Source organism: Phalacrocorax carbo, chromosome 6 (assembly GCF_963921805.1).
Source record: "Phalacrocorax carbo chromosome 6, bPhaCar2.1, whole genome shotgun sequence".
Classification (NCBI taxonomy): domain Eukaryota; kingdom Metazoa; phylum Chordata; class Aves; order Suliformes; family Phalacrocoracidae; genus Phalacrocorax; species Phalacrocorax carbo.
The window spans coordinates 2,911,713-2,927,400 of NC_087518.1; the positions used below are offsets into that span (position 1 = coordinate 2,911,713).

The 15,688-nt window shown below is 43.9% G+C and overlaps 1 long non-coding RNA gene across 1 annotated transcript in view; it reads left to right on the plus strand.

Annotated features, from left to right (window-relative positions):
- The window catches only part of LOC135313788 (uncharacterized), a 272,793-nt gene extending 257,427 nt beyond the window's left edge, over positions 1–15,366 (plus strand). The window contains exons 6-12 of the long non-coding RNA XR_010373283.1: positions 4,224–4,305; positions 7,062–7,421; positions 10,286–10,381; positions 11,243–11,365; positions 13,519–13,634; positions 14,254–14,334; positions 14,749–15,366. This is a non-coding gene — a long non-coding RNA (uncharacterized LOC135313788). The remainder of the gene's footprint in view (positions 1–4,223; positions 4,306–7,061; positions 7,422–10,285; positions 10,382–11,242; positions 11,366–13,518; positions 13,635–14,253; positions 14,335–14,748) is intronic.
- The last annotated feature ends 322 nt before the right edge of the window (positions 15,367–15,688 follow it).

Here is a 15,688-nt window from a genome sequence, read left to right on the forward strand (position 1 = left end):
CCGTTGTCCTAGAAAACTGTCTCCTGTGAAGCTCTATAGTTGTTATTTAAATGGAGCTTTTTATAGACTTGCAATGTAATCTGCATTTCCCAATACTGAATGCATTTAGAAAATGCTCTGTGCTGAGAGCAAATTGCCTTTGGTTTTGAAGCTCAGGGATCTGCTTTCTCACGCCTTGCAAAGCCAAGCAAGTTGCCGTGGTCCATAGCCTCGGCAGAGCTCAGCAGATCAGGCTCTAGCTTGGATTCCTGGTTGGGAGCTGGATGTACCCAGCTGGTGAGGCTGTTTACAAGTTTGAATATATTTCTTCCCTAAGCTTTAGTGCCTTCTAACTCCGATCGATCCTCACTAAAGGAACTGGCAAATGGCGTGAGCAGCAGATGCCCGGGCACTGCGGTGCTCCAGCGTGCAGGTAAGCCCCAGCACGCAGCTGGGGGGCTTGCAGCTGGCCAGATGTTCACAGCGGGAGGAGAGGTGTCACCGGCTGGTGCTGAAAACACACACGGGGTGAGCCCTACCAACACGCTCAGTGTCAGCAACAACCTCCGCAGTAACTGGCTTACGAGCTTCTCTCCTGACTCATAAAACCAGTGAGCACCTTGTCCAGGGAACCCAGAGCTCTGGCATTTGATAGTTTTCCCTTAAAAGGAAAACTCATCTCCTTATTTAAAGGCTAAACCTAAGGTTTATGGGGTTATCACGCTTGACGATTAAAAAATATACTCTACTTTTTTAGTGTAATTGTTCCCACTAACATCTAAAATTTGTTGCAAAAGAGAAAAAAAATATATGTGGAATTGAGCAAAGCAGCTTGATTATTGATATTCTGAGACGTGCCAGTTTAAAGCCTTTTAACACACTGATTTTCTTGGTAATTCTCCAAGTGCAGTCATACCAGTGTTTCTTAAAGGTCCAAAAGCACCAAACAGGGGCGCAAAGTGCACAATAAACCTGTGGTAGGTTTAATCTCTCAATTCCACCTTTCTTTTGAGAAATATGGGAACCCCAAATGAAAACGTTTAGAATGATAACGGCAGAGTATAAATAATCACAAGATACACAGAGATCCAAGCGCAATAATTTGCATGATTTCCTGTCAAGTTTTGAAGGTTATTGTGACAAATTGGAAGTGTTCTTTGGACACTTGCATTGATTGGTAGGAGATTTTGTACTGTAATGCAGATGGCACTATGAATATACGATGTTATTTCACATTGCCGTTCTGACAGCTGAAGTAAAATTGTGAAGTCAGAAAAAAATGTGATGAATACTTTCAGGGCCAAATTTCCACTTAGTTCAGCTTGGATCATTGCTTCGATGGTTTCATTATCCTGCGCACTGGCCAAGAGGTTCATCGTTTCTCTGCTTTTCCACCAATCGTTAAATAATTAAGAGATGAAAATAGCATTCGGTGTTAAATGGTGGTAAACCGGGAACTCCAGCGAAGGAAAATCGCTGGTTTTTAAGCCATAGCATGGATTGTTGATACTGCATTTGTTGGGCTGAGCTCTTACTGGCTGGGATGGCGCTCTCCGAGTTAGACGTGCGAACCAGAATACCACCCCCTATTTGAATAGGGGGCTAGTGGCGAACGTGCCCCCTGCCCGTACACTAGAGAGACTTCTACAGGTTGGTCTACTAAAGATTTCTGAACCTAAATTACACCTTTTCCCCATGTCACCCATGGCCCCTCAGCAGGAGTGTCTTTTGTTTTTCCTTAATGGTCTTTCTCTGCCTTACGTGAAAGAGAAGATAATGGGTTCCTCTGCCCACGGTGAAGATGTTCTGCTGGAGGCATATTACAGACCTTCTGAGCAGAGCCTTCTTTTCCATTACTGCTTCCCCAGTTACAAAGCTTTGCTCTGAATTAGTTAAACCTCTGAGTGGGAGGAATAATGAGTGGTTCTCAATAGCATTAAAAACCAGAGAGTGCCCAGGGCGACTTGCGTGAAGCGATACGCTTTACACTAAAGCACTGGATTTGTCTTTCCCAAGATGGTCTATCACTTCACACGCTGTTGTCTTCAAAATGGAAGGGATTTTGCTCAGAAGTGCTCACACCTCATAAGTCTGTAATTGCCTCCTGCATTAAAGCGATGCTTCAGCAGTCCGACTGTTTTAGTCCAACCACTTTTCACACATGGTTGTCTTGAAAATGCAATAGAGCTTCAGCTATTTGACTCCATCTGACTTGCAATCCTCGGCTTATCATCTAAGGGGACACCAGCCGAGATTATTGTGTTCGCTTTCTCTGGCTAACACTGGACTCGTTTCAAAATGCCTCTGCGATATTTTATAGCTCGCGGGCAAAAGGCAGTGCTTGCTGGAAGGGTGGCATCTTTTCATTTGCTCTTAGAAGGAGGTCAAGTGGGTAATTTGCACAAAATCCCCCAAATGACTGTGGGTATTTGTGCCACTCTTTGTCAACTGGAAACTAAGAACGGCTTAACTTGTACATTTAATATATAATGAGGTATTGATCTCGTGGCAGGAGTTGTTCCCTGGGCTCTGTCCCCCAAACTTCTTTTCTTTATAAGCATCAATCAGGTACAAAATATTTCACGTATGCTGCAAAAGCAAAACTGTCTCTGGGAAGATAATGGGCCTCTCTCTTCCTTGAGATTAAGGACATCGAGTTTTAACAAAAAACACTGCACTAAAATGGAATTGGATTTTTTTGTGTGGCTTCTGGAAAAGTAAGCACAGTTGATATTTAAATGATCTGAAAAATAGGATTATTTCTATTAAAAAAAATTAAAAAGTAGGGAAAAAATGAGCTGCCTTCCCTGTGAAGGCTCTGTCGGCAAAGGTCCCTAAAGCTCTGCTAGCCAACGACTGCTGAAGACTTACAGTTCAGTTCAGTTATTTATAATTGATAAATAGTGACCGGACCCTTGCTGAATAAACCCTGAGCTTTAGGACTGGGACATTTTGTGGGCTGGCGGAAGGGTTTTTTACCTGGGGTGCGCGAAGCCCATCGCAGCAGCTCCCCTGCGGGCAGGGTGAGCCGGGGGTCGGGCGCGGAGGGGATCGCACCACGGCCCTCCTCTGCTTCTGCCCAGTGGCTCCGACGCGACGCTGGAGTTGGCTGTGCACCACCACAGTAACGCAGTAGCTCCAGAGCCGTTCTTCCTCCTCTGAGGCCAAATTTCATGTTTTCCTTGAATGCAGCGCGTGCTTGCATTGTCCGCCGCCATGGGCTGTGCCTTAATAATCCCGAAAAATTTGGAAACAGGGGAGTGGTACTTCATTTCTTTGCTTTTAATAAAAAGTCTGCAGCGCTGCTTTGGAAGGTCAAGTCTGTTTGACACTGCCAGGATGCTGGTATTCTTGGAACAACCATCTGTTCAGAGAACAGTGAAAAATTGGTTTGTGGCTGCCCAAAGTCACTTCAGCTCATGAATAAAATTTAAAAATAAAAAAGAAAAAAAAGTAAGAAAAAAAAGTGGTTTTTTTAAAAAAAATGTACACCAGTATCTTACCATTTACAACAAAGAAATTACCATTTGGAAAATTCAGTTTATATCTGTGACTTGATGAGTGATGGTTTGTTATTGATCTGATTTAGGTATTATTGGCCCAAAGGAGGAAATTGAGCCCCTGGGACCATCACTGTGTGACCAGAAAGATCTTGGTCAACACCTCGGCTGTAATGAGTTGCACAAGGACGCAGGGGAGGGAGGTCAGGGACTCGCCGTGGTGAGCCACGCTGACTGGCAGAGCTTGAAATAAGAAAATAAATAACCTGTATGCTCCGCTCCTATCCGAGGCAGAAAGCAGATTATAGATTATTCTCCCTTTCTCTCTGCTACGTTAATACATTATATGAAATTGTGTAAACTTTGGCAGACTGAGAGTCTTTTTTCCGTTTCTTTGTTCCTTTTTTTCTCCCAGCAACTTCAGTATTTCCTCTTCTCTCTGCTTTTCTAACATTCTTCTTTAGGGTTTTTCATGTTCTTACCAGCTGCTGCATTTTCGTCTCTGTTTCTCCTCTTCTCCCCTTAAGGCATGATCCAAAAATATGATCCAGGGCCTTCTGTGGATTTTATATTTTGCTGGTTGGCCCCCAAATGTGCCAGGTTTTGATCATTGAGCTTTACAAGCCAAATACTCGCAGACCAGCTTCTCTTCTTTGCTAAGTTGAGACTGCATTGCTGCTTAAATTAGTGAAAATACTTTTCCCTTGAATACGATGAGTGTTGATTAATGTGTGTGTTTTCCAGATACGCTGTGGCTTACCTGGTGCTGCAGCGCCGGTCATTGAGATACTCGGCGCCGCTCTTTGGGACCGTACGTCGCGATACAGTGAGTAGAAAATCCCAGATGAAAGGTAGGAGCCTTTCTATAACGGTGTAGCTCAGAAGGGCTGGATATTGCTCCTGCTGCTCTACGTAGAGTGGCTGGGCTGGACTCGGGCAATCGCGGTGCTCGGTGCCGAGGGGCTCAAGGGCTGCCTGCGACAGCCTCCTGCCCGTCGTGCCCGTGGGATGTCTGAGCACGGTGATGCGCGGCAGCAGATCACCGATATTCCCATGCAGAGGGCTGGAACGCGGCCGAGCGAAGAGCTTGCAGGTGGGGAAATTCTTACTGGTTGACGTGAAATGGGAGTCCGTTGCAATAATGTGAAAATAAGAAACTTTGGGAAGATGTTATATGTGGCAGGCTGCTGAAAATGATTAAAATTACAAAAATGCTTTCTGGTGTGGAAACTTTCATTAAAAGTTACATCTCTGAGTTCAGTCTCAATTTAATAAGAGATAACCTCTCCAGCTTCTTAAAATTTAATTTGATAGTTTATGAAGAAAATAATTAAAACCTATTGTGGCATCAGTCAATTTTTATTTTGTAGAAAGTCTGTATAAAAAGGTACCATTCATACTGCAGCAAGAGTTCATATTGGCCTGCGAACTTCATTTGTCCTTATTGACACAACATCCACTAATCCAAAGTAAATGGGGAGGAAATGATTGAATTTTTTTTCTTTCTTTTAATAAAAGGTAAGCTTGACCTTGAGGGTACAAAGAGTGAAAGTTGGTGGAATGTTTGGAAAAGTTGCAGCTTTGGGGGGGAAGTGGATGTTTCTAGTACCTGGTGCAACCCGTCTCTGGATGATAAAGAGATACACCAGGAGCTTCTGGGCCCTTTACTGATACCAAAGAGTGTATTAGCGCACTGACAGTTTCACTGTGCCGTGTGGAGAATAATACCGAATAATACCACTCTGCCCATGGTTTCCGTGCCACTGTCACTTATTAATGTCCTTGCTTAGTCACCGCTCACTTGAGGGCAGGTGAGCAAAATATAGCCTGCAAGCTGTTCTTCAGTGATCTGAGCCCTGAATCCTGGATGATGAAAAGCTTAACACTGGGGACCTTATCCCCTCTTGACAGACTCCCATTACCTCTCTTCGCTGACTTTCCTAGCACAGTTTTTCTTTAGGGATAAGCAGGAGAGGGAACGCATCATCTCATCGCTTACTTTCTTGGGAATCCAAAGCTGGAGCACCTTTTATTTGAAATAAAACTTATCATGGCCCTTCCCAGGTCTGCGTCTCCTATTGTGATCAGAAAATGTTTAAGAGCACTTCATCTGCAGGCCGTAACAATAGGTTTCAGAGAGTGTTTTGAAGATTGGATTTCCCTCTGGAACGGTTTTAATCAAACTATTTTTTTCTATCACTTTTTGGACACTTTACAGTTTTCAGTAGCTGCCTCGAATCAACTCCATAAGTATGTCTAACATGCCAAAAATAGATTAATCTCAAGCCTCTATTACAATTACCTCTTTGGGTTTCTGTATCACTTACCACTTAAGTGGTTTACAAGCAATTACAGACTAAATCTTCAGAGCCTCTTGGAAGGAGCATTTCCTACCCCGCTTCGCAGAAAGAAAGGGAGTGTTGGAGAGAATCAGAACCTGGTCTGTAACGTGCTGGACCCCAGCACCCACCTCCATGAAGTGCAGAAGGTAATCTGGCTTCAGCAGGCTTGCCCAAAGTAATGCAGCAGCAGAGGCAGAAAAGGAGAATCCAGTTTCCCTGCGTTCAGTCCTCTCCTCCGGTGAAAGTTAGATTTAATCAGGTTGATGCACTGCTGCTGACAAGCTTGCCTCTGTTCTTGAATGATGCTGGTAAGGTTTAGAAGCCCTTAAGCCAGGTAGATGGAAAGACAGATAGATGCTCAAGTCATTGCTCATGTAAAAACAGCATCTAATGAGAAAGATTAACTACGTGTTTGGCAAGCTGCTTGCATAAGTCACAGTTAATCCCTTCCTCGTGGCTTCTTAGTACCGAGCAGATTTGTTGTGAATAACGGAACCTGGTGCCATTGTATCTGTGGTCTTTCCTTTGTTATCACCTTGAGGAACTGCTAATACAAACATGAAATTGAGGATTACCTGACTGTGTTCAATAAAGTAGCTGGGAGTCTCCCTGCAATCAAAAATAGATACGAGGGTCTTTATGCACAAGTTTTCGTAACCTTTTTTTTTTTGACTTAAGTGTATTTGGTTTAGATACATGGAATTTAGTTTCATGAACAGTCTCCCATTATGTTAGGATTCCTTTAGACCATGTACGTCGGAGGTTTGTTGCGAGCGTCGGGCCCACGCCGGTTATTTCGGCAGGTCGCAGGGAGGGCAGCGGTGTGCCGTGCCCCGTCCCTTGGCGCGGTGCATGCCGCCGCACCGGGAGCCAAGCAGGGCAGCCGGCGGTTTGTGTTCCCCGAGCCGTGCCACAAAGCGAGCGCCGGCTGCGGTCCGGCGGAGCTAAATGGCTGAACAACTTCCCACCTGCTCAGCTCCGCGTGGGGAGGACTGTGCCTCTGGCTTGTGCTGGAAAGGCCACAAACTAATTCACTGTGCCGCTTCTGCTGGTGATGTTACTGGTTTAATTAAATTAGAGCTTGGGATAAGGAGAGCCCTGACCACCTTACTTGGATAAGTTAGTGATCTCGGTATAGTTGGAGAAGTGAAAACAGGCAGAGGATACTTTAGCGGTACACGGAGTGGGAATGGGAGTGCATGCAATGGCGTATATCGCACGAGGTTAATTCTCTTTACAGGTGGAGAGCTGGAAACAGGCTCCGCAGTGCACGCCTGTGGCTGCTGTACAAAACTTGGACAACGTTAATTTTAAACGCTATAGAACAACAGAGATTTTTAAAAAACAGGATTTGGATCATCTGATACGATTGAATTGAAACATGGCGTTACCATCTCCGCTCTCAGCCCTTAAGGCAGGAGGAATGTCGGAAGGACCTGAAAAACCTCGGTGCCTCCCGCAGGGGAGCTGCCGCGAAGAAGGAATTTCAGTGGCCGTTTGCCTTGCTGGCCATTCGGGGTCCTGCTGCAAGGACCCAGGGACAAGAGCTTACTTTACCAACAGCGATGTTCAAAATGTGATGTTTCACAGTTGTGCGGAGGTACGGCATTATTCTGCCTTTTCTGCTCAGAAAATTACAATATGCAGCACCGTAAGACTGAATAATCCAAGTACTGTTGAAAAGCCGTCTTATTTTCCTCCTAGGTTGCTTAATTAATTTCTTTCAGCTTTTTTATACTGTTTGATGAATGTTGTTTCAAACTACTGCCAAAGGGAATGTAGGGAGGGAAAAATGAGCCACCTACGTCCTGCTTCTAATACAATTGTATCTCCCTTGAAAAACAGAGAATTCTTAAAAAAAGGTGTTAGCCTATATGCTTGACAGAGAGCGTTTAGAATAGTCAGGCATGTTTTTAGCCTAATTATCCTTGTCAAGTCATTCTGTAAACAAAAAATATTTTGTAAATTGAATTAAATTCAGAGGCAGGCCAGGATATTTGAAGCTCCACTTTCAAACCAGCGAAACAGTACTTGCTGGTGGCATTACCTCCTACCCATAGACCTTTCATGCCATATTCCCATGAAAAGAGAAATGAACGCATCTGGTAGTATTATGAATTTGGTTTGTTTGAAGGTTATTAGATACCTGCTTGAGGAAATCTAACCAAACTGGAGAATTGTGCAGTGTTTTGCACGTAGAAGAAAGCCTCCAGGTGGAATTACACGGGCAAGTTTTCACGCCCCGTTATTATCATGATTAGACTGAAAGGCTAAATATTTGTTGTTGCTAATGCTTTAGACACTGTTAGGGTTTGGAGGCGTCTTACCATAGGTGCTGACAGAACAGCAATATCCTCTGAAGCGGTCACAGCGCGAGCAGCGACGAAAGCAAAAGGGATGATTCTGTCTATTTTAAAGACGAAACACGTAGCTAGCTCTTAGTTTAAGGTAGGGGATGGAGGCGGCTGGAGTTGGTGGCCATGGGGATTTGTGCACAGAAACCCACCACCCTGACATGTCGCTGAGCATCAAGATGCAAGATTAGGTTATTAGAAATTACTTTAATTAGGAAGATTCTTGGGCTGGGCGCCCCAGTTTAGAGCTTTCAGGGAGACGTGTTGGTCGCACACAGTTAATATGCTTGACTTAGGCGTAGCCGGTGCTTCTAGCTTGGCTTGCTGCGGCGTTTCCTCCCCTCACAATGCCGAGTGAATAATTTACGGATGAAGTTTGTCTTTTTCTCACATTTATATTTGCCATTTCAAAAATCTGTGCTGAATAATTTATCAAAATGAGCCTTTTGCTGTAGTACTTTTCCGAGGAGGCCGTAGGAAAAGTTTCTGCTGCCTAATTGGAGGTTCCTAGAATCAACTCTCTCCTGCGAATACACACCAATTTAAAGTATCTGTTTTATGAATATTTACTGTAACTTGAGTGAGTTACTTCTTAAAAAACTTTATGTTCTGATGAACGTTTCTCCCAGGAAAATTCGCTTTTCAATATTTGTGGAAAACACACAAAGGACAAGGACACAGTTGAAGTCTCTTCATTTGCAAATGTACTTGAATATTCATGATGCATATTTTAATATTCACCCATTTTCTGCTGATGTGAATGCAGCATGTCTGTTTTAAGGTAGAACACATCCGTGGCGATTTGTTTTGTTATCAGAAACGTTAATGTTGGGAAAAACTAGTGCAAGATTTGGCTAGCAGAAATCCTACCACCTGACTGAGGCCTTAAATAAACTCATAAATGGTGGAGGTTGTCTTCCTCCCCGGACTGAGTGTCACAAATAACGACTATTGCGGTCAAATACACACGGTGTGTGAATGTCGGAAGGGCCACCGTGACCCCACAGCGTTTGGAAATATCCCCCCTTTGCTGTATCGCTTCTCATCACACACTGCGCTCAGCAGACTCGTATCCCGAGGTGTTTAAAGGAAGGTGAGGATGCAAAGCACTTTGGACCCAGTCAGAAAGAAATTAATTTTCCATTTTAAACCAGTGTGTCTGAAAACCATGCCCTCTCTTCTCCGCTCAGCACGCGGCATCCAGCGCTTCTCTCCGTTTATCTGGTGCCTGTCAACAACTCTTCAAATTGTCTTACAGGGAAATTTCCTCCTACGTGTTATTTGAACACTTTTTTTTTCCCCTGTCCTGATAAATTATATTGCCAGCAAAGATTACTTCTTTTCAGGGCTGGCAAACACTATTTCTTACCTGACGGCTTATTGGGAATACAGTTGGAAAAAACACAATAACATTTTAAAAGAAGCTTGATGGAACAAAGGGAGAAGAGAGATTTGTATCTCCCACCTAGCAGCTGCAGACAGAGGAGGTTCCTACTCTGATGATCTCCGGAGCGTGTGATTTTTCTTAGTGAACCTAGTGATTAAGTACTTAGCTGAAAAGCATGAGTGTCACAGGCTGCCGGCTTCCCAAGGTCGCTGTGCTGGCGCATGGAGGAAGGTCCCCACCGTCACCTGGTGAGGGGTGCAGGCTGTCCCCTCCGGTGGAGCGGTGGAGGGGGTGACTTCCACACTCCTGACGGTGGTGGCGTGGTGGGGAGCCTGACACCTCAAACTTGGTTACTTTTACACGCCGCGTGCTTGGTTCCTGTACAAGGCAAGTCTTCCTGTTTTTCTCCTCTTTGAAGGCACAGATGTTCTTCCGTCCAAACTGTCCTCACCACTCCTTGGTGTGCCTTCAGACTGCGTGAACCACCGCGATGCTAAATAATGTCCTGCTGCCTCTGCTGATCGTTTCGGTGCAGTAGCTGTAGGAGCTGCTAAATAAGAGCTACTTTGTTAGGTACAGGAGTGGATTTTCGCATAACTGAGATCCTTTCAGGTCCTCTCTAGATCTAAGCTTCCTTGTAGTTTAATTTGTTTGAAAATAACGTCTTGCACTGGCCAAACTCTCTGCATGTTCGTAACCTGTTAAATACCTTGTTTCTTGTAGGTACTGTTGGTCTTCAAGATGTTGAGCAAAGTCAGTGGAAGTAAGGTACCCCACTGCACAGAAGTTCACGCCCAAGTGGGAATGCCCTCAGCAAAGGTGATTTTGCTCAAACCAATGGAAACTTTTAAAATCAGCTCAGTTTATTCCAGCTCTTCTGTGTTTGGGGCTGGGGGAGGGGCGTTTGCTGCGGTACAGTGCACTTGCTTTAACTGGTGCCAAATTTGAAAGTTAAGCAATTTTTCTACATGCTTTGTCTTCTAAGCAGAATTTCTTAATTATTTATATAGTGCTGATTTGCTATCAATGGAGTTTATCAATGGAGGGAGTATTCAGAGATACCTCCTGTGATCTTTTGCTGGAGATGTCATGTAAACCCTCCAAAAATGATCTGTTTTCAGCAGCAGATGATTATTCCACTGTCTTGAAGTACGTCAAAATCTCAATACCTCATTTTATTCCTTACTCCATTATGTCAATAATCCCTTAATCTACCGCTATACTTGCTTATTCATGTATTCATTGAACTGTCCTGGGAAATACCTTGTCGAAAAGAGAAGTTATCACCAGTTATCTTATTACTGGGTGTAATTGCAGGCTAGTACCTCTATACTGGGGGAGGGAGACGGAAAAGTTACTTGGTGAAACTCATCAGGAAGTCAGCATAAAACACCCTGAGAGATTTGATTTCCAAAACCAGCCGAGTGCCTCTCCCCCAGCATCTGCCCGGTTGAAGAAGTAACCGGCCACACAGATGACTGGAATCTTGGCCCGAGGATCCCTACGAGGTGGCAGGATATCCTGGCTGCAAACACGGACGAGAGAATATACTTACTGCGGGAATATCTTGCTGCGTCACAGCACGGGCGAGGAGCTGCGCACTGCTGTAGCTCTTAGCTTAGTCCTGTGTGCGTAATAGAAATATATAAATGTTTTCTGTTTTTCGTGGTGGCTCCTTAGTGGGGGAGCCGGGAGGAGGAGGAGAGCTGTGCATCGGAACTGACTTGTGACGAATCAGCACATTTGTCTTGGACGCCATCCTGACCTTCAAAATTCAGGGGAGAGCGATCAGTCCTGCAAGAGGTCTCTTTAGGACTTTTAGATTGTGTTTTTTCTTCCTTTCTCTTATTTCAATTACCTAAATGTTTATATGATTCAAAAATTTATTTCAGTGCAGCAAAGGCAGCTAGAGACCAGGTCCAGTATTTCCTTTGCTATGTAGCCCGTGAGTAACAAAGCACCAATTTCTTCATCGTAGGATGAAAGCACATCGAAGGTATGCTGCCAGTGGTGTCAAGAGGAACGTGGCACACTGCACCATTTCTGGGCATTGACGCTTTCATTTATTTTCAAATAGTTTGCAGAGCAGCCGGCACCTGGCACGTAGACTTTGCGCCCTTAAATCAAACTGAATAAATGTCTGAAAGAGTTTTTGGAATTACTGTGCTGTTCAAACCCTGTACTGTCACTGTAAGGCAAAAGAAGAAACATACGCTATTAAAATTTTTCTTATAAGACGCAGTTTACTCGCCCATGCACTGTTTGCACGGAACTTACTCCAGTAAGTTCAAGGTACGTGCTATTCTGCATAGCAGTGAAGCATATCCTTTAGTCTGACTGAAATATAGAAGACGACAGGGATTACAAGTCCTTCCTGAGGAGCCGGAACAGAACCCATTAAGGCATTGCAAGTCATGCAGTTCAATGGCCCTGAAAGTATAATTTGATTGTAATTCAGGAGGTTACTAAAAGGAAATCCATACTAGGCTGTAAGATAAGCAAAAGCGAGAAGTGTATTTACTATGAGTGGTTAAATGTGAGGTGTGTGAGTCCCTTATCTCTTTTGTCTGCAGTTTATCACTACTGAAGGCAAGTAAAAGAGGAATAATATCTAGTTCACAAGAGAAGATTGGATTAAGCTTTCCCAAAGGTCTTATGGGAGTTATTTCCATTTCACTCTCTCCTGGATTAGCCTAACTGCTTTAGGCTATTTCCAAATCTCTAAAGGAGAAGGTCTCGACGCGTGGGAGGAAGGGGAGGATGGCCAGCACGTTGTTTCTTTGTGGAGGAATTTCCCTTTGACTTCTCTGAAGGAATTAGGAAATCAGGACAAAGTCCTACCTGAGTGCAGGACTTCTCCTACTGGGGCGCTGTCTTCTTCAGATTCCTTTGTGCTACGCAAGCTTATTGCTTTGTAATGGGTGTCTCTTATAGGGGTTTATTATAATTGTTATTTATTAGAAGAAACCTGGCTGCTCTCATACCTTGCTGTGATTATATTCAGTGCCCTTGTCTACAGCTCTAGGTACTTCAGTTCAGTTTATGCATGTGAAATAACTAATGAAATACTGGAGCGGACTTGAGGCAGTTGAGTTTATGTACCATGATAGTGAATTATTTTTTTTTAGGTTATCTCTTTGTTATTGTGTACAACCTTGGAATAAGCCCTTTCTAAAATAGACCTAAATGAAAGGTAGTAGAAGTGAAAGGCAAGAAGTGTAACGAAGAGCAATGCTCCCTTGACTGCAGACAAGCACATGAGGATGCCTGATGTGCTGAAAGGGCAGCCAGTCGCAGGGGAAAGTACAGGCCACGACATGGAGAGAGACCACGCAGAGACCTGCCACGTGCATGAAGGGCCCAGCACCGCTAAAGAGAAATTACAGGGATAATACAGAGCACCACGTGTTGCTGCTTCCGATTAAATTAACTTTCATTGTACGAATCCATAGCTTTTCCCTTAGCTTTCATTGCAGGAATCAAGAGGGAAAAGGCAGCCAGTCTCTCTCTGCGGAGTCCTGCCTGGCTCACTGTGTGGTTTGGAAATAGCCCCAGGTTGTCTGTGTTTAATTTCTGTGTGAGAAGGGCTTCTGCAGCAGCAGAGCAGAGGGTGTGTTTGGTCCTGTGCTGGCGCAGGGAAAGGATGCCGCTGCTTCTGAGATGGTGACATTCCGCCTCTGTCCGTGCCTCCCTCCCGCCTGCTTTAAGTTAATTTTAGTAGAAATGATGCAGTCTGGGTGAAAGGTGGTTGTCAATCCTGAGTATTAGTTTAGACAGGGTGGGTTATCCAAGTGAAGGCTGATTATGCAGAGGAGGTGATTTTGTGGTTCATGAGTATTCCCTGTACAGATATTCCCATTTTTTCTTAGCCTTTTCCAAATATATCATAATTTGCTTTACATGCACATTTGTCCAAAAGAGAATGCACCTATGGAATATTAGTTTCATTATTGCAGTGGTAGCTTAACTTAGAAGAAGTGGTCACAAATAGACACTCATCACTTGCTAGAAAATACCACGCTGCTTGCAAATGGAACGGGAGAAAACCTCTGCATCTCGGAGGCTCTGACAGGTAACTTCGAGGAAGTTTATAACAACCCTCGGAGCTGAAATGAAGGGCAGCTTTCCCTGCTTTTTCAGTTTGAGGAGGCAGGCAGTGACTCTTTCTTGCCCACTAATGGACAGTGCTGATCAGCACAGCATCTTCTCGTTTGTGTTGGATCTTTGATTTTCAAGGACCACAAGGTTCTTTTTCTAACACTTCCCTTATCTCTCTCTGGTTACTGTTGGAACTGCTGCATCTTCTTTGAGCTCCTGGGCACTATGAGACATCTCCTAGATGTTGAATCTTGTCATTTTTGATAAATCTCTGTGAACCACAGAGATCAGCTGAAACTGCAGCTCAGCATCCTGAAGTGCCAGTTTAATCTAGTTCTAGCATGGGGAAAAAGGGGGGGAAAGCAAAAAACCTCACAGCTTTATACCAGTAATAACGATGGGAATGAATTGGCTTCCAGAGAAGAATTTAATCCGTAGAGTATTGGAGTTGGCTTTTGAGTGTCATGTTTAACAGAGCCTAAGGTAGGGGAAGTGTCCCGCTGTTGCACCTTGTATTTAAAAAAAAAAAACAAAACTAAACCTTTTTCCTTTAAAAGTTAATTAAAGTGTGATTTTATTTCACTATTTTCCAGGCTGAAACTGCAAGTGGAACAGCCTTCTCTTGGAAATCCTGGGGATTGTTTTTGCCTTAGCATCGTTGGATCATTTCTTGTGTATGTGCCCTTCATAATGTTTTATCTGAGCTTGTGATCTGAAGGGATTTGAGTATTAATCATGACGGTGGTGAGGCCAATGGCAGCTCTTTTTAAGAGATGATTGATTCCTCACCAGGAGGGCTAGAGGAAGCTTTTAAAGACAAAAATGGGTGCTGGCTACCCATTTGCCATTGGAAAGCCAGCAAAAATAGGCTTCTGTGTCTTAGTCTTTGAAATTTCCCTGCGGATTCACCAGGGTAAGTGAATAAATTTCGCCACTGTTTTCATAATTCCATCTGGGCTAAGACGGTCCTTAACGCGGCAGTTGCCATCAAATTAAATGTCAGACGAATGCCACAGAAGATAAGAATTAAAATTCGGATGCCGTGTCTGCCTGGTTCTCAGGATCAGACAGAGTTTATTTCCTTGTAGATGCTAATCAGCGGCTTTGCTGGCTCTGGACAGGCTCCAGCTCTCCAAGGGGCCGTGGACGGAGTTTCTGGATGTTGCCGGGGGCGGATGGTGGACAGGTCTGCGGTTGTGTGCCTGCAGTAAAATGGTAAAACCCGTCCTTCTGCTTCAGCCTGCTCTCTTTCTCAGGCCAGCAAATTTCATACTTATTATAGGCTGCTTAAGGCACTCTAGGACGAGCCCTTTCTTTTCAGGTATTTTTACGTGTAGATTCCCTCTGTGCCTGGACAGCTCTTTTTTGTGTGTTTGGCAATCACTGGTTCAAATTAAAACTATTCACTACGATGCCTTATTAAGATTCCTGCCCTTTCAAAACAGCATCCCTGTTTGAATGTTTGGGTTGCTTTAGATTCCTCTCTAAATACCATTCATTATCTAGAAGATCTGCAGGCGTATATATAAGTATATGGAGTATGCAGAGGTACATGGAAATATATGTGCATTTACGCCAGGTACTAGGAATAAACAGGGTGGCCACCTGTTTAGCATTCAAGTTCATCTATCTAAACTACCATTTTCATTTGTACTGTGGTTGTGACATATAAATCAATGCCCACCAAATAAAATTGCTTTGTCTAATAATCCTTTGTGCCGGTGTTATCAATAGTTCATTAGTCTTGCTTTGCATCTGTCAATAAAAGGTGCAATTGAGAAAGAGAGAGCTCAAGGAAAGAAATTAGTATATCCTGTACAGGAAGATGTTTCCACTTTGGCCACCCTTTCTTCCCTTTCGACTGTAGGCTGTGAGGTGTGGTTGCTACCTATGCACAGCTGTTTTTTTCTCTTAAAACACCTTAGAGGATGGTATAATGTTTCATTTATTGCTGAAGAGCCCCAAAGGGCTCTCAAGTCTCTAAGCTATATTCACACCATGAAAACGCATGTGTGAGAAACTTCCACG